Here is a 23896-nt window from a genome sequence, read left to right on the forward strand (position 1 = left end):
TCACCCTTACTGAAAGAAGTTTTTTCTCAAAACTTTTGAGACCCTTGTCCTGTCATTGTTTGCCACCGAGAAGAGCCTGGCTCCATCCTCATGGCACTCACCCTTTATATATTTATAAACATTAATAAGGTCACCCCTCAGTCTCCTCTTCTCCAGACTAAAGAGGCCCAGCTCCCTCAGCCTTTCTTCATAAGGGAGGTGCTCCACTCCCTTAATCATTTAGTGAAACACATTTTGTTGAAGACGTTGAATTTCTCCGAGTCCGTGAATTTTTCAGGTAATCTGCATCACTTTGTGGTTGCCCTATCCTCCTTGTTGCACACCTCTCCAGCAGTCTTTGTGTCACCCGCAAATCTTGTCTGCAGTCATTTTGCAGGGCTGGACCCAATACTGCTTCCCATGAAAGCAGCTCCTTTCAATGATGATTTCTCATTGCCAACTACATTGGAGGCCTACCCGGTAGCCACTCCTAATGCAATTTGCTGCACGCTCTGCTTGTACTGAGTTATTTTAACCTGTTGCTTGCTTGGTTCATGTAGCAAAACAGTTTGGCATCCAGGAGTCTTGAAAGGCTAAATGTGGTGGGATGGAAGGGAGCTGTAGTACTCAGACTCTGCCCTGGGCATAGAGCATCCCCTGCTGCCTCAGTCTCGGGATCACACTCTCCTGGGACTGTGTTTATTTTGGTTGTTTCGTGTGAGGCAATCTCTTACCCCTTAGGTGTTGTTTAGTCTTACATGGGGAAAAAGAAACAAAACTGAATCAAGTTTGAAACTGCCCTGTAAAAAGTATTTGATTCTGTTCTCTGTCTCAACTTCTATAGCCTTTTTCTAAAAGTCCCCTGTGCAAAACAGAGGCTGAACACTTATAAAATAAAGAGGATACAGAATAAGCTCTCTAATTATATTTTATATCCCAAATTATACTAACAGCAACCATGCCTATAATGTCCAATTTAGGAAAAATATGGAAGTCTTTCTCTAAGGAGTGGATTTTCACTTTTGCACATTTCGTGATTCCCAAGGGTAGTCACTGTTTAAAGCACACTTATTTAAATCAGATATATCGTATTTATTCAGATATAACCTTCAGGGTAGCATGCAGAACTGAAGTGTTTTAGCGGTTGCATTTTCCCCACAGAACATGTTGAAGATCATCTAGGTGAATAATCAATGCCATACAACAGCTACTCCGTTTCCATCGCCACGGACAAATCCTCATGCTGATTTTCCTGGTTCTGATTACAACCTGCTGCTTTACCACTGCTGAATAGTGAAACTCACTCCATCTGATTGATACACTACTGTGATATAAATGCCTAGTTATTTCTTTCAGTATTTTACTTAACACTCTTGATTTTGAGCTGTTTCTGTACATGTACTAAATCTACCCTCACAGTTTTCAGTGCAGGGCATTATTTCTGTCCCTGTTTTATGTATAGCAAATAAGTCACAGGCTGTTCCAAGATAACAGAGGGAGTCATTGGCAAGGGCTAGCAAAAGCCCTGATATCCTGAATTGGAGTTTAATGTTTAAACCATAAGGTCCTCATACCTCAAACAGTTCATCAGGTGTGCTCTACTGGAGTTTTGTGGCAGCAGCAGGTAAATCAGTGGGCAGTAGTACCATGGTAGCCTCTTGAAGGCTTAGTTTAGCTGTTGCATACTGGGTTTGGAGATGAAGAGCGGATTTGGATGTTCTCACTACCATCCCAATGGGCTGGGGAGGCGAAGGTCACATTTCAAGATCAGCTCCTACCTGTGCTCACATTTCAGCTGGGATGAGACTCAGGTGGACTTGATGATTTGCATGTTAAAATATTTTGCTGCATCTTACAAGATGAGTAATTTTTTTCCCTAGGACAGTATCAAAGATATTTGTAAAACTGTCATCTAATTCCAGAATTTATTCAGACTGTAACTGCCTAGTGATGTGATTTCCCCAAAGAGATTTTTTTTCTTCCACCAAGTACTTTCTGAAAATCTAAACAAAAGTAGAGTTGCACAGCATCAGTACTGCTGGAAAACATGAACAGCTTTAATAATGAAAACAGGCAGGACAGAGGGTTTGTAGTTACTGCTGTTTAGAGTTCCAGGTGAGATATTGTTAATACTTACTGGCTTAAGTGGGGATTTTGTGGATTGCTAAAGTAATTGCAATTTGTGTATTAAGGAGAGGGTAGATGGAAGAAAAAACACCGTAGGTGCAATGTTACTAACACTGGCTTTTATTCCCAAAGGAAAAGACATGTCAATGACTCTCTTCTGCATTTTCTTCTGAGACAGAAGACTTCCCAAGGTACAAAAGCATGTTCCTAGTGCTGTTGTTGAGATTTATCAATGCAATACTATAACTGTGTCATATTAAGGTTCCTTAGTTTACCTTAAACAAACAAAGAAAAACTTTTTATTGTCTGTCAAATGTACTGCATTTACCCAACACTACTTCTACTGCAACATCTCAGTGATATTTTAAGTCTCTACCATTCACTATAATCACATTAGGTTTCCCTGGATTCACTCAGCCCTCAATCTCTCATTCTTTACTTAGAATTTAATGTCTTGTTTGTCTTTCTCTTCACTTGCAATTTTAATTTATTTTCATTAAAAGCAGTAACACTCTTCGTAATTCTGGATCTGCACTGGTCCTGTAAGCATGTTAGTTTTTAAGCAATGCAGATATTTCCTGATCCGTAATACGCCATAAACAGGTTATCCTGTGCAACTAGATGGAAGATTAAATCGGTGCTTTTGTTAGCTAGTTGAAGCACAGGCTTTTGCTAAATTATCCAGAATGCCTTTGCCTGACCATCTGTTTCAAACGGAAATGAATCTTGGGCTTTAATTATAAATCTCTTATGAATATTATTTTTATTTTCTTCTTTTCTAACCCAATCTGGCCTTTTGGAGATTGCTCGAAATCTCCCTGTATTATTTCAAATGGGGATGGGATTACCAGAGTGGCTGATAGTCTCATTTAATTTTTTTTATTAGCTTTCCTGTTAATGATTTTCAATCTATCTATGAATTTGCTTCAAGTTTAAGCAAAAATCTGTTACCAAACTGTGTTTATAAATTTATTACAAGATACCATGTTATGAAGCAGTCTAAGTACAAACATGTTAAACCATATGGAAAATCCGCCCAAATCCTGCTAAATTGTTCCAATGTTTAATTACCCAGATCATTAAAAGTGTGCACCATCTTTCTAATATGTTTTTATAATTTCATGGTCTAGCCTTCAGATCATATTGTAATTCTTTATGTGTTGCCCATGAAGGTGTGAATAGATTGAGACCAAACACAAAAACTCCTACTTCAGGTGCCTTCTCCAAAAAAGAATTACTCATCTCAGTAAGGATTTGTCATTAAAGCGCTTTGTAGATTTTTTTTTTTCCAAATAAAGAGTGAAGTCATTCTTTTTATTTTAAATTAAATGGAGGGAATGGAGAAGGAAACAGAGCTCTGGGCTGGGGTGTCAGGGGAAGTCCTTACTAGTGGTAAGTTACTCTGTGGAGCTTTGATCTCCTTTCCCTTCCTCTGGTAGAGTGGCTTCCTTTCCATTCATGTTGTCGGCAATCCATTCTCCATTTGGTTTCTTCTAGCTGCCTTGGCCAACATGCCTTTTGCGCCCAGCACGTACTTTTCTCCTCTGCCTACCCAGTCCAAATCATAGTACTGTCCTAACTTGCATCTTCTGTGACGCAGGGCAGCAACTCCTTTTTATGACCAAGAAAGAAGAGAAAAACAGAGTTACGCTTCTTGGCACGTTTTCAGTCTTCGCTAAAGAACTTGGCCCTTGCTAGTCCGTAAGAAGAGCTTGAGCAAGCAGAGGAATCTTTTTCCTGCCAAGCTGTCTTTCTGAGCAGAGGCCAACTTGCAGCAACACAGTGTGGAGATGAGTCAGTGAAAAATGGGCTTAGGTAAACACTGTTAACTGATGTTACAAAAGTTTCTGCTGTGTTTCCAGAGACAGCTGCATTTATTTCTTCATCCAAGATCCACTGAGGTGGGGAGGTATTTGAACACTCCTAATTGAAATCCTATGGTATGTGCTGGTCTTCTCCTCATAACTTTACCCCTGCCATTTTTGGTTCCCATCCCTCTTCGTCATCAGCTGTTGTTGCATGTCATCACAACGCAGGCCCACACATAGCACTGCTTATGAAAAAGAAAGCGTTTAGCTCATTCTCCTCAAAGATTTTGCAACTTTAGAAGGGTGCTAGGTTACCTTTTTATCTTCTTGAAGGTATTTTCTCTCCAGAATGACCAGAGTAACTTTTACCCAAATGCACTTTATTCAAATGGTCTCATAAAATTCTTAAATTAAAAACAATATTGTTTTAAAATAAGCATAAAAAGAAATGAAAATGGGAGGTTTTTCTTGTTTTATATAGCTCACTGCCATTTTGCAGATGTTCATCCAGCCAAGGCATACATAACATGCTTGCATTAAATAAAAGGAGAGGAATTTCTCCACTCTTCCCTCGTGGTCAGTTAGACTGTACTTGTTAGACCCATTCTAAATGTATATTTTGTACCAGTATAATTTGCTGATGTGATTTTGCACCAGTGTAATTAAACCAATGCATCATATCCATGATCTCTTCTACAGTGATGGATAGGTGCTTTATAGTAACATTGCAATACGTTTTTCCTCCCTTCCACACAGAATATAGATGGATATACCTACATGGGCTTCTTTATGGGCCTTCCCTTAGGGCAAATTGCCTTAATTTGAATTATGCTTGCTAGAAGGCAGAGAATCCTTCCTGCACCCTTTGAAAGTGCTTGACCATCACAACGCTTCTCTCTTGCCTTTGAATTGTGTTGATCTGCTTGCCCTGTAATTTCACATGGTGATTGTGCAAAACTCTGTGCATATCTCCCAGACCTTGGATGCCATCTCCCAAAGCCTCTCATCTTTGTACTCACTGCCACTGTTACATCAGCCTGTGGGGAGTTTTTTTCCTGTATGATTTCCCTCTACAAAGTGTTTGTACAGAAAGTGTATCTACACTAAATGTTTCATACAGCTTTTAAAAGAGTCTTGAGAAGGTTTAGCTGTTACTTTATAGCGTGACAGAGGCAAATAGCTGTACACTCCTCCCTTTTCCCCCTCCATTTCTGTACTATGTTCAGTGAGTGAAAATGATTCACTATGAATCATTCTTATTCCTTCCCAAGCTGTGTTCTACCCTGAAAAGTACAATATTTCTTTTCATATTCTCCATGAATACTGTGGCTGTGACGTCTTTCTCCTGTGTTTCTCCTAGAGAAGTTTAACAGCAGCCCCTGGAAAGAATGGACATCTGAGCAGCATGAGAGAAAAGCTGGTATTATATCTGGAACCAACACTGTGCACCTCTCAGAGAGCAATATATCTGCCCTTGGCAAAGGGAAACGTGCTCTTGAGAATTGTTCAACTGGACCTTAAAGTTACTGGGCTATGAAATGCAGAATAATAGGATTAGAGAAGCAGGAGATGGAAGTTACCTACAGAGTTCTCTTCATTTCCCTGCAAATGAAGGCTATGGCTTTACACACTCAGCTCTTAAAAAAAATGTCAGTGACAGGACAGATATCACGGGTTTGTGTAAAGCAGGAAAGATGTTGATACTTCATCCAGTTCTTTATCTGTGTTTGAAGGAAGGCCTCCAAACAACAAAAGCATTCATCTGGATTTTTACACCAGTAGATGACTGTTTACAACTTGTATTCTCGAACACTGTGTATGTGTGTATTTAGTACTAGGCAATAAAAGATAAGCCAAGAGACATGCAAACATTATCATGTGATGTTAGCAAAGTTACTCTCACAGCAAGACAAATAGTTGTATTAAGCAACCTGATCCTGGAATTTGGGCACCCTTACTTTTCCATTCATAAATCTAAACCTGTGGCTTCTGAGTGTTTATCACTAGCATTAGGTCTCTCTATACACATGGTCCTTAGGAAATGAAGCTTTGAATATTTGTTTCAGGTTCCAGCTGCTCTGCTGTGGTGTGCGAATAGTGTGCTCAGACTCATTAAATCTGCAGAGCTTGGAAGCTGTTCTCGTGGTTACACCATAGATAATATCACATGCGAGACCCAAGTGCTGCGAGACTTTGGCATGAAGCACAGTGCATGCAAGAGTTCGGCAGCAGTTCCAGAGCCGACTGTAACACATCTCCTGTTTTTCAGCTGCTGACGAAAACGTGCTTTTTTAAAAAGTCAGAAGTTAAACAGATGTCCTTGGAGAAGCTGAAGATGGAAATATTTCTCATGTGAGCAATTGCACACACACAGAAAGGAGGCTGCCCTGGTAGGCTTCTCAAGAGACCAGCAACCTTACCTGCAGGTCGTGGGGAGCAGAGTTGCTTTGCTTCTTTTCTGCCTTGAGTTTTGCAGGTGAAACATGATATGGTGCTTAACGTTAAATTCTCAAGCACATGGAAGATAAAGTCCTATGGGTCCAAATTTCCCTTGGCTAAGAGGGCCCAGTACTTTTTAAAAACGTGGATAAGCCAGCTCTGCTACTGTGGCACTTCAGTTGCTTCCAACTACAAGCAGAGATCCAGAGTCTGTTTGAAACCCACAAACTGTATGTTTAGGTCAAGTTGCAGTTGCCAGTACATAGGCGATAAAGTAGAAGTTTTTGTGCCACTGTTGACAGATGGCAGGGAAATCAGACGGAAATACTAAATAGGAAATTATTAGCTGATGAAGGGAGGGGAAAAGAAGGAATCTTTTCACTTCCTTTAGGCTTGCTCATTTCTTGAATTTAACACAGATAACCTGAAATACTCTATTTTTTAAAACGCTGCTTCTCATTTGCTTTCGCATTGCTTTCATCTAGAGTGTGAAATTCCAAGTCACTCTGAAAAAGCTGCCCTAGGGATATTCTTGGCAATACTGCAAGCAGAAAGTACAGGAAACCTCACAAGCAAGTTTGTTCCAGCAACACTGCCATCCACGTTTCACAGCTGCAAGGACATTCAAAGCAAAGCTGAACACTGTCTTTTCCCTTTTACAGAACCTTGCTGAGGTAAAAGTACCTGGCACCAGAAAAGCTGAAGTTAATGCCACAATCACAACCCCCTGGAATAAAAGAAAAAAAGTCATCCATGAGAAAAGTTTCACAAACCAAAAATGGGGCAAGATGTTACAACCCAGTTACTGCATGACGCGCTGGCCACCAGGCAGAGCAGGAAACCAAAGGGGAAATATTAAGAGCAAACATTTCTCTGCTGATTATTGCAGGCACATTTGGCAAACATCTGTAAGTGAATAAAAGCTGTGCAGTAATGACTGCTGGAAAGAGGAAGGGAGCGTTGTCTCTCCCATGTGCCTCCAGTGCTACGTCGTACAACTGCTTCTGTTCTAGTGGGCCAGTGAAGTTTTTCTTGGACGTATTTTTGGAAACTGATCATAGGCTAGCTCTCTGAAAGCATATATAAGTAAAGAAAGAGGGTGTATATGTTTATGGGGGGTTAAGCTTTCCAGTACTCTTACAGGTGCCCTAATTTAGCTGCTAAGCTTTGCTGCACTAGTATATTGGCTTTATCAGTGAATGAGATGAAATTTATTATCGGTACAAGACCTTAAATATCATCTTAATCTCTGTGCCTCATCTAAAAAGTCTGTGAGATAGAAGAGGTCCTAACCACCGCATTTTGACCAGGAGATTATTCCTCTAGAAAAGCTACTGTGGAGGAGACATAAAGTTGTATTGTTTTGTTAAAATACAGAGGCCTTCAGTGCTGAAAACTGCAAAAGAATTTGAAGGGAATAAATGTGATTCATAACTTTATTAGATTATTTCACCAAGTGTTTCAGTGCTGTCTTCCTTGAATGACACAGAAACTCAGCTTTGACTTGTATATACTGTTCTACAGTTTTTAAAGCTCCTCAGGGTGCCCCTAAAGAAAAGGTAATATCGCCAAAGTTATATTGAAAAGTATACTGTTATAATTGCTCTTCTGTTTGGTTTTAATCTCAGTTTTGCTTCAAGTTTACAATATAAGTAACACGTTTAAAGTTCAATACTTTTAGAATTATTTTCCCTTCAGGCAGTAGATGGGTTATTTATTTATTGGTATTATTGAATTTTCTTAGTTCTCTATTGGAATTGACAGATCTCTTTTTCTAATCCTGGCAGCTGTAATAACCCTGAACTTGCAATTTAACTCACTTGTGTTTATTTAGGAAGGTCATCAGAGAAATCTCCTACAGTTTAAAAAAATACCTGTATAGCAGTGTGAATGTGTATATATGTAAACAGTGAGGCATATCAGGAAATAATGTATCAGTAATTTTATCAGTAATTTTTATGTGGAAGTCCAACGTATTATTTTCTAACATATAATATTGGAATAATACAGATTTCACTAGGCAAATTACATGCTGAGTAAAATTCAGTGACAATGCAAATATTTGGCTCAACGAATTAGAATGCTTTACTGCTAGTCAGAAAAATGCAGTAAATGGTCAAAGTCTAGGCTGGTGAATTTATTGTAAGTGTAATCTCTAAGTAAGAATGACTGCTGATGGACTAAAGTCTAACTGGCACAGGGTTCAGAAATTAAAAGCTGTCCTCAGCATTAACAGTAAGATTTACATATATTAAAATAATTCCAACTATATGTTCCAACTTTTGAGGATACAGCACTGAATCCAAAAAGGCATCCTGGAACACATCTTTATTTTGTGATGCCTCAGCTCCAGTTGATTCAGAGAGAAGTTAACTAATAGCATTTAACTATAGCTACATCAAAATCTTGTGTCAAACTGTGTATGTAAGTGAAAATGGAATAACAGTCAATTCATATGCTTTTGAGACATTTCCAAATATATTAAACTTAAAAAAATATCTAAATGTATTTCTTAAGGAATTACAGGAATAGGAGATACAATTTTCTTGCAACAAATGACTTTCAAACAGAAAATGCTGATCACAAAGAAGGGGAAAGTATTAACAAACACTTGATTGCACCAAATAATCATCCTTAAAAATGTTTCTGATTGTCATGACCTTTTCTCTCATTTACCTGATCTGCATGTTACGAGTTACTAGTTGAATTGAGTGTAAAAACAAAAAAAAAAACCCCAAGTCTTTGAGAATGACTTAAGTAAAACCAGATGACAGAAGATAGCTATGCTAGAACAACAGTATTCATTATTAAATAAATGTTATATAGTAAGCTATATAGAGCACTGGGGAAAACATTGGGAAGGGGGAGTATACATTTTTTCCAGTTGTTATATTATCTTCAAAAAAAAATACAGTCACACACAGATACTATGTTTGCAATAAAATTGACACATGGAAAAAAAAGACCCTCTAAAAATTGCAGTGTTTACAGAAGTTATTTATTGTATACTGCACACATATACACAAAGCACCAACAGTCAACTTTTGTTGTTAATAGTAGCTTTCCTTTATTTAAAAAAAAAATGAATACATATGGAATCTTTGAATTATGCCTTCTTGGTCAAACCACTACAAAAATAAAGGAATATTCTGTGTAGTTGTATAACTGGACTGCTATGGCAAGGAAAATCAGTAAATCTATGTATCAGGGTAAAAAAAGAAAATGTGCAGGATCTTTATGCCCCTCTCTTATTCATTTAACTTCAAAACCAAATTCTATACTGTCTCTGATAGTACCTGTGCCATATGTGTCAGGTCAAGATTCAAGAACCTACCTATAGTTTTCCATGCTGGTTCTTGCTGTGATTTGCAACAGTTACGTATTGGCCTAGATATCTGTACGTGGCATTTAATATCATAAAAACTCAATAATCTTGATGTCTTTATAAATATCTGGTGTCTCCTTGTGAGTTTTGCTAAGATGTTGCATTTGGTGACTTCTGGTGGTGTTGAGTTCCACCGTTTGGTTACTATGGAGAGGTATTTTTGTGTCAGTCCTGGTTTTCACACCTTTAATTTAATTGAATATCATCTTGTTCCTGAGCAGTGAGGTGCAGAGACAGAAGCTTCTGAATCACCTTCTTTATTTGATGTACTTTGCCGTATCCATCTTGTGAGTTTCTCTTTGGAAAACAGAACCTCCATCTTTTCTGTCCTTAGTCATATCAAACGTTTTACAGCCCCTTAATCACTTTAGTTCTCTTAATCCTTCTTCTTCTGCAGCGCACTTCATGACATGAGGCAGCAGGTTCCGTACGGACTGGCTGCAGAGGCCTGTGCTTGTTGTTGCTTCATATTAAGGAACTACAACTTTTGCTTTATTTATTGACTTATTCCTAATGCATCCTAGCATCTTGCTAATGCACTTTTCACATCTGCACATTCTTCAGAGACTTCAGTAAAGTTTATTGTAAAGTATCAGTGAAGTATGAAAAACAGTTAACTGATGAGAAAGGGGTGTAATTTACTAAATATATTTAAGATATAAGAGACTTAATAATCTTTTTTGCTCGTGGAGTAGTTATAGTATCACACAAAGGAAACATACACTTTAATCTTTTGCTAAGATTATTTTTTCCTTTGTTTTCCTTGTATGTAAAGTAAATAATCCATGCAGAAAATGAATAGTAATGGTGTAAGTACTGAAAACTATTAATCATATGATAGGCAGTAGAATGAGAGGGCTACCTGGAGGGAGAGGATACCCTCAGACCTCATTACATGTATCTGGATTATTTACCTTTGTTTTAAGAAGCTGCTTGAGTGTCATTTTAGGTCCCTTTACATTGATGTAACTGTCATGCTTGATTTGTGTACATATTCTTGTATTAGCAATTATACAAAATTATAGAGAGGAGAAAAAGATGCTGGACAATTTCCTTATAACTATAGGAAAGGTTTGTTTTATACCATTTATGTTGCTGTGACTTTGAAACCAATGGGAAGATACTGGTGAGACCAATATCAGGTCTAGGCAAGTTGTATCTCCTGTTCATCATGTTGATTGCTAACTGTGACTGCCCGCTTCAGCTCTAGCCCAAAGGCTTGGCAAATACAGGAGCAAAAAGAATCCAGGTGCAAAGTGAAAGCATCATAATGCAGCAAAACCTTCAGGCAGCAAGGTATGATTTGGTATTATTAAGTGCAATGTCCAAGAGAATGAGTTGTGATAAGCAAAAGTTACCAAGTAGTTGTTTCCACCGCATTTGGCAAATCTACTCTAATATTGTTTTCATTTGTTGTGTCTACTCAAGCGTTTTTTCCTGGAAGGTATGGGAGTTGTAAGTTGGGAGTGGTGACGGGTTTTGACAGTCACTAATTCTTAGAATGAGAAGTGTTTGAAAAAATTGGCCTATCCAGTTAAAATGCTGAGAAATTTCTAGACAGGTGAGATGTAGAGGCACCCATGAGATTACACACTCTGATTCTGCATTCCCAAAAAGTTATGAGGATTTTGTTTAATAGGTACACCATGGTCACAACGAAGCTTTACATCTTTAAAAGATTACATTACGCTTTCCTACAGCAGTACCTTAGCACTACATGAGAGCGGGCTCTTCCCGCCAGCTTAGAAAGCCATTTTACCTACTGCAAACATGAAAACTCTTTGAAATAAACAGAGATACAAATGAGTTCTGCAGACATTGGATTAGGTACAAAATGCCGTAGTTTGAAATGGTTATACATACGCTTGCACAGAGACCACACAGGCTTTTCTTCAGTTTTGCTGGGAAACTCTTATCTACAAAACCTTCCAAAATCTCCATTATTGCTCAAAAAGTATCAGTATGGACCAGTAAATCCAGTGGTTTTTTTCATAACTTGGCTGGAATCACCATAATGACTCTCAGTATGCAATAAGATTTTCCCATTGGAGTTTGGAGAGTAACAGTTAAGAGAGCTCAAATCCTGTATTATTTTGGGCAGCTGTAAAGGAAAGTATTTTGCATTTGGTCGAGAGAAATTACTCAAGCATGTATTTTAAATTGAAAGTGTTCACAAAACCAAAGTGACCTAAATTGAAACTATCATGGTTGTTCACAAGCTGTAATATTTCCTTTAATTTGATCAAGGTGGGGGTGGGGATGCAGAATTATTACTAAAAGCAAAAAGTATAAAACCCCCACTTTTTAAGGAAAGTAATTTTTGTACGTTATTTCTAGCAAGTGAATGAAACCCTTTTTTAATCCATGTAGTGATCCAAATATTGTGACTGCAACGTTTTCTATCAGATTTCAGTGGAACAGCTATTGAGTTTATGTAAACTGTCAAGGGTTATTAGGCTTTCTGGTTTTCATCGTACTGGTAGCTGAGCTGTTGAAGCCTAAAGCTAAAGAGAACTTCTGCATGGAGTGATAGAAGCAATGATCAAAAATATTTATAGTCAAGAATAACGCAAAGAGAGAATACATGAAAGAGATTACATAATATCAAGGATGTCAGAAGCCTCCTATATTTATGGAAAGGGAGAGAGAATCAATATGCAAGTGGTGACTTAAATGTTCATTTATTGCTTTGATTTCTACATTTAAATCAAGTATGTATCCAAATAGTGCTTCTCCTGACACATAAGTATATGGTTATCTTCACTCATGTTAGAGGCCGAGAATGTTGTCTAGAGCCACAGTATGAATGTGCTGCATTCAACATTTGCAACATGTGATGCTTTTGCTTCCAGCACCGAGTGATCCTGGAGATTTACTTACTCCATTTATACCACAGCTTAAATTTTCTTTTGATTCCAGCAACAGGAAACATGGCAATGATGTTTATCTCCCGAAGGAGACACAGCAAATGGTAAGAGCAAACATCCATTCTATCAGGTGGTGGCTATGAAAATACTACCCTACCTGAAACACCAGTAACCTATGTTTTCTGGCTCGGTGTAAATTTATCCTGTCCCAGGCAGAGAGTCAGTTGCATTCTTTTCACTAGAGATTGACAAGGCGATTTGCATTTCTTGTGCTTTTACTTTATCTCCTCTCTGAACAAGCAGCAAATTTCAGCAGCTGGCATGGCTGTTACAGTCCTTCCCTTATTTACATAACAGGAAAGGAGAGAAGGAAGAGGAGGATATCTGGGGGAAAAAATAGAAGAAAAAATAAAATTGAAGCCGTAGGGAAAATACTTATTCTTTCTGAGTACAGGAATTTGAGTGTATAATAAATGGGGTCAGATAAAAAAAAATAAAGAACCATACCAAATATCATGTGCACTTATGATTCTGTAATGATTTAAGCTATCTGGCTTTTTCTGGGAAGCATCCCATATGCCATGATTATTACTAGTGACAGCTGTCATTTGTTGGTAGTTCCTCCCAGGTTGCTCAAGCCGATCAGATAAATAAACCTGCTTGCCTGCTATTACCAGTTAGTACTTGTTTGGCTGCACGTTTTCCTTTATGTCAGAACTCTGACCAGAACACTTAAGTATTAAATCATGAAATTCTGACACAATTTATGTAATCTTTGTACACAGTGAAGTACTGACTCATTGATACGTTTCTACTGTAAAATAGATGCACTCCTGAAGTGGAAACATATACTCCCTCAAATACCGTCGTTATTTTCACCCAGAAGCCTTTGTAACTTTTCTGTGGAAAGATCCCTCTGTCAGATAGGGAATGGCTACAGACCAGTTATCTTTATCTACCCAATCTGCCTATGGTAGAGGGAAAATAATAATGTTTGACATTTTCTTTAATGACCCATCATCAATCTGTCACTTTGAAAAATAAGAAATAGTTAAATTAATTATTCTCATATTGATTCCTCTTTGCCAGATTCATTAGACTATCCTATCCCTGCATAAAAAAACCCAAAGTCTTGTCTGGGTATAACTTGGCAGAAAAATGCATTGCCTCCACCAAATGACTCATTTATATTTCATTATTTTAAGAGGCTTCCTTTGTAAATATTTAATAGATGATGTATATATCTAGATGAATATCGAAGCAGAAAACTTAAAAAACCTTGACTGCAAACTTTCATGGTTCCTGATGAGATGAACTTTTTTCGTCAGAAAGGAATTAGCGGCTCATTCCTAGGACAAGCTGATCAGCTTTTTCAAATTGTGAGTAATTGCTTAAATACTAGGATCTGTCCAAATACTTGCCATTACCAAAAAGCATGAATTTGTAAATGCTTGCAGACAAGATTGTAGCAGTTGTTCACCTGTGTTCTTGCAAATGAGTCTTATTATTCAAGTCAACAGTATTAGGCACAAGGTCTATTATTTGAATCAAAATTGAATTTGTATCTCATGATGTAGAACAGAGAAGGTGTCTGTGTATTTCTTCCACATTTCTAACACCTGCCACCAGAAACCTTAGCTGACTATTTCTTGGCAGTTTCTCTACATTTCAGCTGGTTCAGAGAGACCACTGTGCTTATCATTTACACAGAGGATGAAGCCAGTTACAAAGTACAGCCATAGTAGCTCACATGAAATCTAAAGATTTGACTTGTAAGCATCGGGGAAGTATGCAGGGGCATCAAAATTAACTGTACTTGAGTGTAAACTGTTGAAAAGCTAAATCTCTTCAGAGAAGGATTTGTGGAAGCACAGTGTTCTTCAGGGAACCTTGCAAATCTGCATTGCAATAGCCTGTTTCCTGAGACTTCCTTAGGGATCACAGAGGATTTATAGGAAGGCTGTATTTTTTTGTAGCTACTCCAGCTTTACCAGCTGCACAAAATTCCTTCTTGAATGACTACGTTCCATAAAAGCAATTACAGAGAATTCTGGGATTCTTATTTTCATTTCCTTTGCTAGCTCTGTAGAGATAACTTTTCTGTAATAGGTAACCAGAGAGTGCACATGCAATGACAGAGAATGCTATGAACCAGCCTGCACATTTATCCTTTACACTGAGGATATTTGCAAAATGCTATTATGTTTTCATGCATACTGTATGCTGTTCAATTGCAACAATGTATGTAGTAAGAAATATTAAATAGAGCGTAGAAAGATGTACTTAATTTGTGTATACATGTTTGGTGGAATGCAGAAAAGGAAATGCTGGAAGGCTTCTGTGAAAACAATAGCTCAGTCGTTGAGGAGGGACTGGGTACTGATGGCCATGCAGATTTTATCTTTTCTAGTGTTGCTGCTTGGGAATATGGTACTCTTATCAATATAGAAAAAGGTCTTTTCTTTCAAAGCAACAGCGCACTAAAAGAAAGGAAAAACTGACCTCATTTGTTGGTAACAATGTGGAAAGGAACTGCAGCTCTGACCTATTTCTCCGGAGTTACAATTATCTGCAGTAATGGTACCACTTCACTTTTAAAATCCTGGGTGACAGTACTTTGAGATTAAGAGAAGTTACTCTTTGGTTACAGACCTTATTACTTGAGGGGCAAGCCAGCATGAGAATGGATGTATGTGAATGAGCAACGACAAGGTATGTGATCAAGTCATCGTAATGAGTTGGTAATTTTTATTTGAATGCACATATATATACAATTATACAATTTTTATATATATAATTTGATTTATTTATACACGCACACATGTACATAGAAATAAAATATATTGATATATCCGTATGTGTACCCACACAATGAGCTCAACTGAGGTCATGTGCTGAGGGGTTTGGGTTTTGTTCATTTGTTTGCAGACTTGACTTTGCTGAGATTTGATCAGCTTCTCTGTGCAACAAGGGAATGATAAATATAAAAGACTTGAAGAAATCAAGTTCTTACATATTCAGAACCAAACCCCTTGGTGATTGAAGTTGACATAGCTGCCTTTAAGTCAATTTAATACCTGCTTAAATCAGTGGAAGGAAAGTGAATTACATTACGTGGAGATCTGGTATTTATAATCTGATTTTATTTTTTTTAACAGTGTATCCAACCTTACAAAACAAACTTTGTTTTCCCCTGAGTTTCGTATTTATCTGTCACCAAAATGAATAGAAAACCCGATCTTATGTTTTCCTCAAGTCAATTTTCCTTAGTAAGTTTTCGATCTTTAGAACATATAATTCATCTTTTTTTGTGTGTCATCACTCAGGATACTGTTCGCAGCATTTGCAGCAACATTGCGCTGGTAACAAACATTGAGTACTGCCAAACCCAGTCATGCAGAAATCGTGAATCAGATTCTCACAAAGCATCTGATTACTCTAAAACTCAGTTTTCAAGGGGGAGTGGGGAAGAAAAAAACACAAAAAACAAACCCCACCACACAAAACAAAACACAACCTCATGTCTTTTTCGTTTACCCTCTGCTTTTTAGCACATTTTTAGCTTTTCCGCAACCTGTAAACACTGATAAAATACTTAGCACCGTTACTCAATTATATGCCAACTGCTATAAGCATAACTCTCCAGTTTCAACAACAGTACACGGTCAGTTCAGGCAATTCATTTTGGACAGGTTAGACATAGTTTACTCAATTATTTTTGTCTGCCTTCAGTTTGATGGAAAATCATCCCTTTTTTGGTAACAGATCAACTCTATAGAAGGTGATCAAATAAAATGGTTGTTCAGGGCTTGTTGGTGCCCTGCTGCCTTTCATCCCTGTCACTACGATGCTACGAGCGCTGTCCACAGAATTAATGAATTTTAAAGAGAGAAAGCCTTTCAGTAGTTACAGCAGGCTGAGTTCAAGTGAGGACAGGAAAGTAAACTCTAACTTGAATTCCTCTTAGTGAGGGGCCTCATTTGTTTTTTTGAATCCTGTGCAAAGTCATTAAGTTTTGCTGGGAGGGGAATGGTACTCGATGCAGTTTTGAGGAGACGTTTATGGCTCCATCCCCGGAGGGCTGACACGCAGGCTAAGCATCTGCTAGCATCAGCTAAATATGCAGGGGAGAATACAAGTATTTGGAGGAGCATTAGGATAACATTTGGCCGAGGCAGCTGAGAAGGATGAAAAATTGCTGCTGTTATTGAAATTACTTAGATTTTAAATGTTTTCCTGTCCTTTTCCATCAAGGTAGCAAAGAAGTGATTCAGATTCCACTGATGGAAAGGTTTGGAACAGAAGTGAACAGAAGATATTGCCATGGTTTGCTCAAAAACGAGACAGAACGTTTTCATTACTCTTGAGGGCTGTTGTCTCAGAACATGTAAAAGGTGGGTGCATTTGAAGTGGCAATAGTGTTTTGCTATAAAAGTAGGAAAGTACACTAGCATTTCCAACACTTATTATAAGAATAAAACAAACATTTCCCTTGTTCTCTGAACAAAACAGCTGAGAAAATACAGCAGAAAAGGCAGATGAATAATCTATTCAGCCTTGGTTCTCATCTCTCCAGAGAATTTCATGTACTCTTTGAATCTTGTGGCTTTTACCATAGCAATAACGTGTGTTTTTTAGATGGGACTTTTCTATCATTCTCTTCTTCTTTTTGTCTACATGCAAACTTTTTGTGATAGCAAGACACATACATTCACATGTCTTCCCCTACATAATCAATTACGTAATTATTATGGCTGTTATCATAGTCAATTACCTTTTTTCCCAATAAAATATTTAGTTACTTTCCAGCTCAAGACTACTTATAAATGTTCAATATTTAACAGTTACTCAATACATATTGAAGTAAAATTCTTAATAACATCAACAGAGGTCTTGATAAACACTTAAAATTGTGAAGTTTGTTCTAAAGTTTTCATGATGGATAACAGTTTCAATTAGAAGAAACACACATTTAACCCTGTCATCTAGTGGGACTGAGTCTTATCAAAGACATTCTGAGAATGAAACAGATTGTATTGTCTGTAGTTGCTGTTGGCTCCAGCTGAATACAGTGTGTTACTCCTTGCATGTATTCAGAATAGAATTTATAGATATTAAAACAAAGGTCTTGGTGAAGGTTATAGCAACAGGAAACATCTTCTCAAGTTTCAGTCCTTCAGAACAATCACCCTTGTCCAAATCAAACAGGGCTTAGGCTGAGCTAAGTTTCAGCCACTGTTTTGTGTCTGTTACAAGCTGTACTTTTCCTCAGGATATCATGTATCACCAGCAATGTAATAATCTAATAGACACAGATGAAAATATGTGTATTCCTTTTTATGGATCTAATATAAGAACTAATTACCTCTTACATCATGCAATGTTTAAAAATTAGGTAATGTTTCTAGACTAAACATAAAATTCCAGGTTATGAAGTATATCCTGTGGACATTTTTTCAGCTATCCACCTCATCTTCTTAGAACAGAACACTTTGCTACAGGGAAATTGTAGTAATAGTGATTCCTTCCTAAGAAAAATATGAACATTTTTTACAATGTGGCTTAGTTTATTTTTTGTTATTAAAAATTTAAAGTAACTTATTGGTTTTATTTTGACATCACTACCTCTTAAAGACAAAAGCACAAGAACTTTATAAAGTAGTAAACAGTTTGTCTGTTTTGAATCAGATTTCAAACTATGAAATTTTAACCGAAATACGGGAAAAAAAATGCAATTAACTATGGAACTGGTCAGGTTTTAAATGTCAAATGCTGATTAAAAACAAATATGTTTAAAATCTGAAGCATTTGTCCAGCTCTCCCCTCTTCTCACTTTTTCTCTGCTAGCTCAGATGGTAGTTTTTAAAGAAGAGGAAATAAAATTTCTGTTCACCATCTGTTATCTGACATTTGAGAAAAGTCATTGTTTGACCAGTAATGAGACAGTTAGCAGCATTTGGGCTGTAAATCATTAGCCTCTAATTTGCAAAGCTGGTGCATTTTTAAAGGCAAACCAGATAATGCCCTATATAGAAATGGCCCCATAACCCCATCCAAGCATTAAAACACAAAACAGATGGAGGAAACCTTTCAAGGCAATATACATAAGGGAAAAAAATTGCTGTGAAATATAAGGAAAGAAAACTCTGCCAAGCTCAACAGGACCATAGGAAGCGTTAATGACCCCAAGGATTATCTTTTCCAAAACTAAATGAAAGACACAACTATGAAGAAAGATGTTCTCCTAATACAAACATCTAATCAGGAAATAGCATATACCGACATGGGATTATCCCTGAAAGATGAAATTGGAAAGGATTTCCCATCCTAGTTATATCAACTTTTTAAGGGTCAAGTTTAGAAAAAACATCCTGAAGCTGACTTGACAACTTCACAGAAGGACTAAAAACTAAACTAAACTAAACTAAAATAAAATAAAGTAAAAAAATTTTAAAAATCAGATGTTCTGTGATATGGGAGACTTCATATTAATGAATCATGTGCATTATATAAGCAAAGGATTAAAAAAAGACCATCTGAAGGCCAAGAAATAGATGGCTGTTGTGCTAAGCATTGTGAAAACACGGGGTATTAGTTCCTGCCTCAAAGAGTTTGAGCTGTAAATAGAAATCGGTAGAATGCAAAGTGAAGGAGAATGATGTTGTAGCAGTAAAACCAATGGGCATTTACGCTTATTTCCTTTGCTCCAGGAGGGTTTCCCTGGGAGGGAATATGCAGCACAGTAGAAGGGAAATGAGAAAGGAGAGGACTGGGCCCATTGTTCCCATTTTTTTTTAGCAGAAGTAAAAAGGTAGATCTCATCGACTGCAGTAGAATGTGATTTCAACGTATGTAAACAGCATTTAGATATGAATTCTGTGAATAATTTTTATTTCTGTTTTTGCATTCTCTTTCATATGCTCATGAGAGATTATGAATATGCCTCAACATTGCCAAAGAGTACAGACTCTGGGGTCATGCTTTGAAGTCTGTGAAGATGGCCCCTAAATCCTTGCTTTCCACACAACAAAATGACACATATGAACGTGTCTTGGTGTTTTTACCTGCTTTGCTATGGGTGTACAAACATACCATCTTGTATTATTAGATTAGCAGATTGGTAATGGTCAGCACTTAATAAACGGACTTCCACAATGGGGAAACATTCGTATTACACAGACCACAGGAATTTTTACATGTGTAAGAGTGAAACAGGCACCCTGAACATAAGAAGTGACTGTGTCTTTTTGTTACTGAAAATGAGATGCACTCTGTAAAATGCATGAGTGAAAGTGGAATATGTTTCCTCTTCAGACAATCAAAGTGAATAGAGTGGGAGGGAGGAATAAACAGATCTTAGCCCTGAGGGCTGTGTTAAGAAGGCACCAGGACTTGGTGACTGACAGAGAAAATGGCCTTACAAAAAGGGGTCCATTCTTCATGACAGTCGCCTCATTCTCTTTGTTTGATGAAACACTCTGTGAAGGATTAGTTTTAGCTGTATGTTTCTAGGCAGAGAAAATGCAGTGCATCAGCTGTGTAAAGCCATAAACTGTTCAGAGAGGAGCTGTGTTTTGCTTAATCACAATATCTCAACTGTCACTTGCTCTGAAAAAATAATAATCTACTTTCTTTTTTTTTAAACATTCTACCTTGGCTGTGTCTCTCCTCTTTCCTTCCTTACTACAGCTTTTATTTGTTTGCTCATGGGAGGAAAAGCAATAGGTAAGAAAAGCCTAATTGAGGCAAGATTAATGCAGTTCCACCGAGAATAAGGAAAGATTTATTCTCTCCCTCCCTTCCACAGATTCCTTGTTAGGGACTCAGCCTCACCTTACATATATACCTTTATTCATTTACTTCCTTCTCGTCCTCTGGGAGAAGCCTATCTCATGTAATTTATTGACTTGGCTGCTTTGTTTGTATTCACGGTAATGCTAAGATGTATTGAACACTTACATATTAGTCTTATTCTCAGATGCGCATGAAGGGGGGTTATCTATGTTGAAAAATATGTACATTTGGCTTGCCACAACTAGGAGTTACCGTAAAGAAAATGTTGAAATTGGAGCCTCTGAGCTGGCAAGAAATGTAAAGCTTTGAAAGAGTAGGATCCAGCAAAGCTGCTGAAATAAAGCATCAAGTTCAGAAGAAATGAACAGCCTTGTGATCCTGCTCTATGATTTTCTTTCAGTTAGCTGACTGTCACCTTGGGCTGACAACTTTAGCTAACGACGACAAACATTAGCAAGTGATGGAGGAAGGAAATATTTATTTTAAGTAACTGTTTGATGAAAGGCTGTGAGAGGAGACGAGGAGAATGTAGGAGTCCAATTTAATTTATATATAATTGACTTAGGCAAGGGGAAGGAGCTTGGGCCAAACACTGCATATATTGCTTTCTTGATAACCTTGTACTTGGGACTCTGGTATATCAGAGTTCTTTCTGGAAAGAACACGTTTGAAGGTCACCCCATGGTGTCATTGTAAAATTGTACTCTGTCTGAGGAACACACACTTATATCAAGCCTAAAAAGGAGCGTTTTTACTCATTGTCAGGTTCAAAAACCTGTTATTGACATTATGAAGCTCGAAACAGGCACTGGGCCTTTTTACCAGGCAGCTGTATTTACTGAAATTGCTGATATTTTTCTGTATTCAAAATGACACATTCATTTTTCCTTTCAAGAAGAGTAACACTGCTGTTCTTTGCTTTCTAATATGCAACGTACCATTGATATTTCACGACTTGTCATCTTGCCAAACATAAAGCTCCTGGAAACAAAGTTCTGTTGGGATGGTGTGAGTGATGTTCCTGTTACTTCCTCTCAAACTGGTCTGAAACTCCAATGGACGACATAGGGACCAAGAGTATATTTTTAAAGCTTTCAGTGTTTCAGCTTTGCTTGCCACATACATATTTTTGTGCCCTTTGCTTCCCTTTCTTCAAAGTGCAAGTTTTTGACTTTTCTTCACTGTTATTGTCATCTCCTTCTCCTGTTAATGTGTGTTAGCCCAAGCTTAGGAAGGAAGGGTGTATTGGTTAAAGGGGCAGCCTGACTACCAAGGAAATGAAAGCACCAATATTTATCTCGCTTTATTGTGAGTTTCATTTCTTTCAAAGCCAGGCTACTTTTTAACCCACAGGTTTCTTTTTCAGCCAAAGCTTCTGGTTTTGGGCAATCTATTTAAGTTCTCAATTATCTGTCTTCTTTTTTCAGTTTAATTCTTCTTCTCATGACTCATTATGCATTAAATTGTTTCTGGCTTAAACACCAACCAAAATATACTACTATTCAATGTGGGAAATGGCTTCTTGAGTTAGGGAACTGTACTGTAATCTGTAGAAATTCTAAGGCTGTTTAAGTACTAGAGGCCCAAGGCTGCCATCAGACTATAGATAGGTACTTAGTCCTACTCTCAATGCTCAAGGATGTTCTTGTAGCACAAGGTAATGATGAATTCCTCTTTGTGATTTAAACTGTAGAGCTTTGTTCAAGACAGTAAGTGTCCAGTTTGTCATTTCCTTAGGACATGATTAGATAGAGATATAGATACATATATAGATATATAGATAGATATATATTTCTTTAATAGGGTACTGATCTTACTTCCCTTTTTATCCCCTTGATTCTGGCTCCAGTCAGTGATTTAGCAGTTCATTTGTGAAAAACAAAATCAACCAAACAAAACCCCACCAGATGCAAGTGATACCTGCTAAAATAGGTGCATGCTAACTAATAGATAATTCCAGTTGTTTTTATTTATCTCTGCAATAGGTTTAAAGTACATCTTCACTTTTGCTAAGTGATTCATTGGTGTTTTTCTTGTCATCTTGACTGTTGCAAGGTGACTTTTCCTATATTTTTCCTGTTTCTACTTTTTCATTGTGTTGGCTTAAGGGTCTCCTTGCCACTGTACACTTGGCTTATCATAACATGTGAACTATCCGAGATGCCTTAAAACTTTTTATACAGCCAATGGTGCATTTATGGATTTTTCTCTTCTCCTTTGGGACAGGGAGGATTTCTAACAAGATCCTTTAAATATTATTTTCTTCCAAGTTCTTCTGAGCTATCTGAAATTTTTATTGGGTAGTTATGAGGCCATAAATACCGATGTGAACTGTTATCGATACAGATTTGCCTGTTACCTCCAGAAACATAACATTCCTATACCTTGAACACATGTCCTTGTTCAAGGAAGACCATTCATACTCCTGCTGATTTATTTTTTACTGCAGAATCTAAAATTAATCTCAGTTTATTGTAAGACACACTAAACTCTCTCAAGTTGGGATGCTCAGCAATCATTGCCTGCACATTATGAATCTCTGCACTCTAATCCACCAACTCGGCCTTCTGAGATACTACTGTGCAGCTAGAAACCAAGTCAAGAAAGCAAACTTGCCCTGGGCATCCCTTCATTCCCCTCAACACTCCTCTTTGTCAGTCTGTTTGCTATGGACTAATTTTCTATGATTTGTTTGATTTGCTACATGAGCACACTGATCACATTTAATACCTTTTAGGGAAAGCAAATGAGATAGTAATTTGGGAGTTATGTCTGAACAATGATGCTCATTCAAACTAAGAAAATTCTGCTTCTGCAAGGAATTAGCGATTATTTTCAGCTCATGAATAATCAGTAGTATTTGAAAATTTTTTGCACTGATCCATCTCCAAATAAAAAGTGGCATTTTTCCTCTCAGTCTTAGATCACTGAAGATAATTTATCTTAATATTGCCTAAATCATCCAACCTCCAAAACTAATAGAGAGTCGCAACCAGGCAGTTGGCAGGTCACAAATACCAGCCCTGGGGGCTTGTCGTGATGGTGAGTAAGCAATTTGACTGCTCAACAGATCACCAAGAGACATTTTAACCTTCACAATTATTTTTCTCAAGGTCAATGACGTCATGAAAGGAGCCAGAAACATATTTCTCTGGACAATTATAAGCAGAGATTGCTCTTGACCTTGATATTTATAGGGTCTCAACCATCAAGAGGCTTGTGGCAGGAGCTTATATGGGTCTCCAGAGCAACCCTGCCAAAAGTTTGGAAAAGTTCCAAAATAGCAATAATCCGTGATTTCATTATGCATCGCTAATTGTTTTTCCCGAAAGAAAATCTCATATATTTGGCAGGTAGCTCTGTAGCAAAGAGATAGCAGGGGCTTTAAATCCCTGAACAGCTATTATTGCACAACCAAACTATGTAACTCATATATATCTCCCCTGGAAATACAGTAATATGCTGCTGAAGTCAGAAGAAAAATGGGATTTGGGGCC

General features: G+C 37.5%; 1 long non-coding RNA gene across 3 annotated transcripts in view; it reads left to right on the forward strand.

The window, feature by feature from the left end:
• Positions 1 to 54: 54 nt before the first annotated feature.
• The window catches only part of LOC110356365 (uncharacterized), a 29842-nt gene continuing 6000 nt past the window's right edge, over positions 55 to 23896 (forward strand). The window contains exons 1-4 of one of the 3 annotated variants that reach the window (XR_010472450.1): positions 56 to 2297; positions 3969 to 4046; positions 5275 to 15317; positions 16860 to 16999. This is a non-coding gene — a long non-coding RNA (uncharacterized LOC110356365). Of the gene's footprint in view, positions 15318 to 16859; positions 17000 to 23896 lie in introns of all 3 variants that reach the window. The other 2 variants (XR_010472449.1, XR_010472448.1) reach the window with 2 other exon arrangements.

This window comes from Columba livia, chromosome 4 (assembly GCF_036013475.1).
Source record: "Columba livia isolate bColLiv1 breed racing homer chromosome 4, bColLiv1.pat.W.v2, whole genome shotgun sequence".
NCBI classification, from domain to species: domain Eukaryota; kingdom Metazoa; phylum Chordata; class Aves; order Columbiformes; family Columbidae; genus Columba; species Columba livia.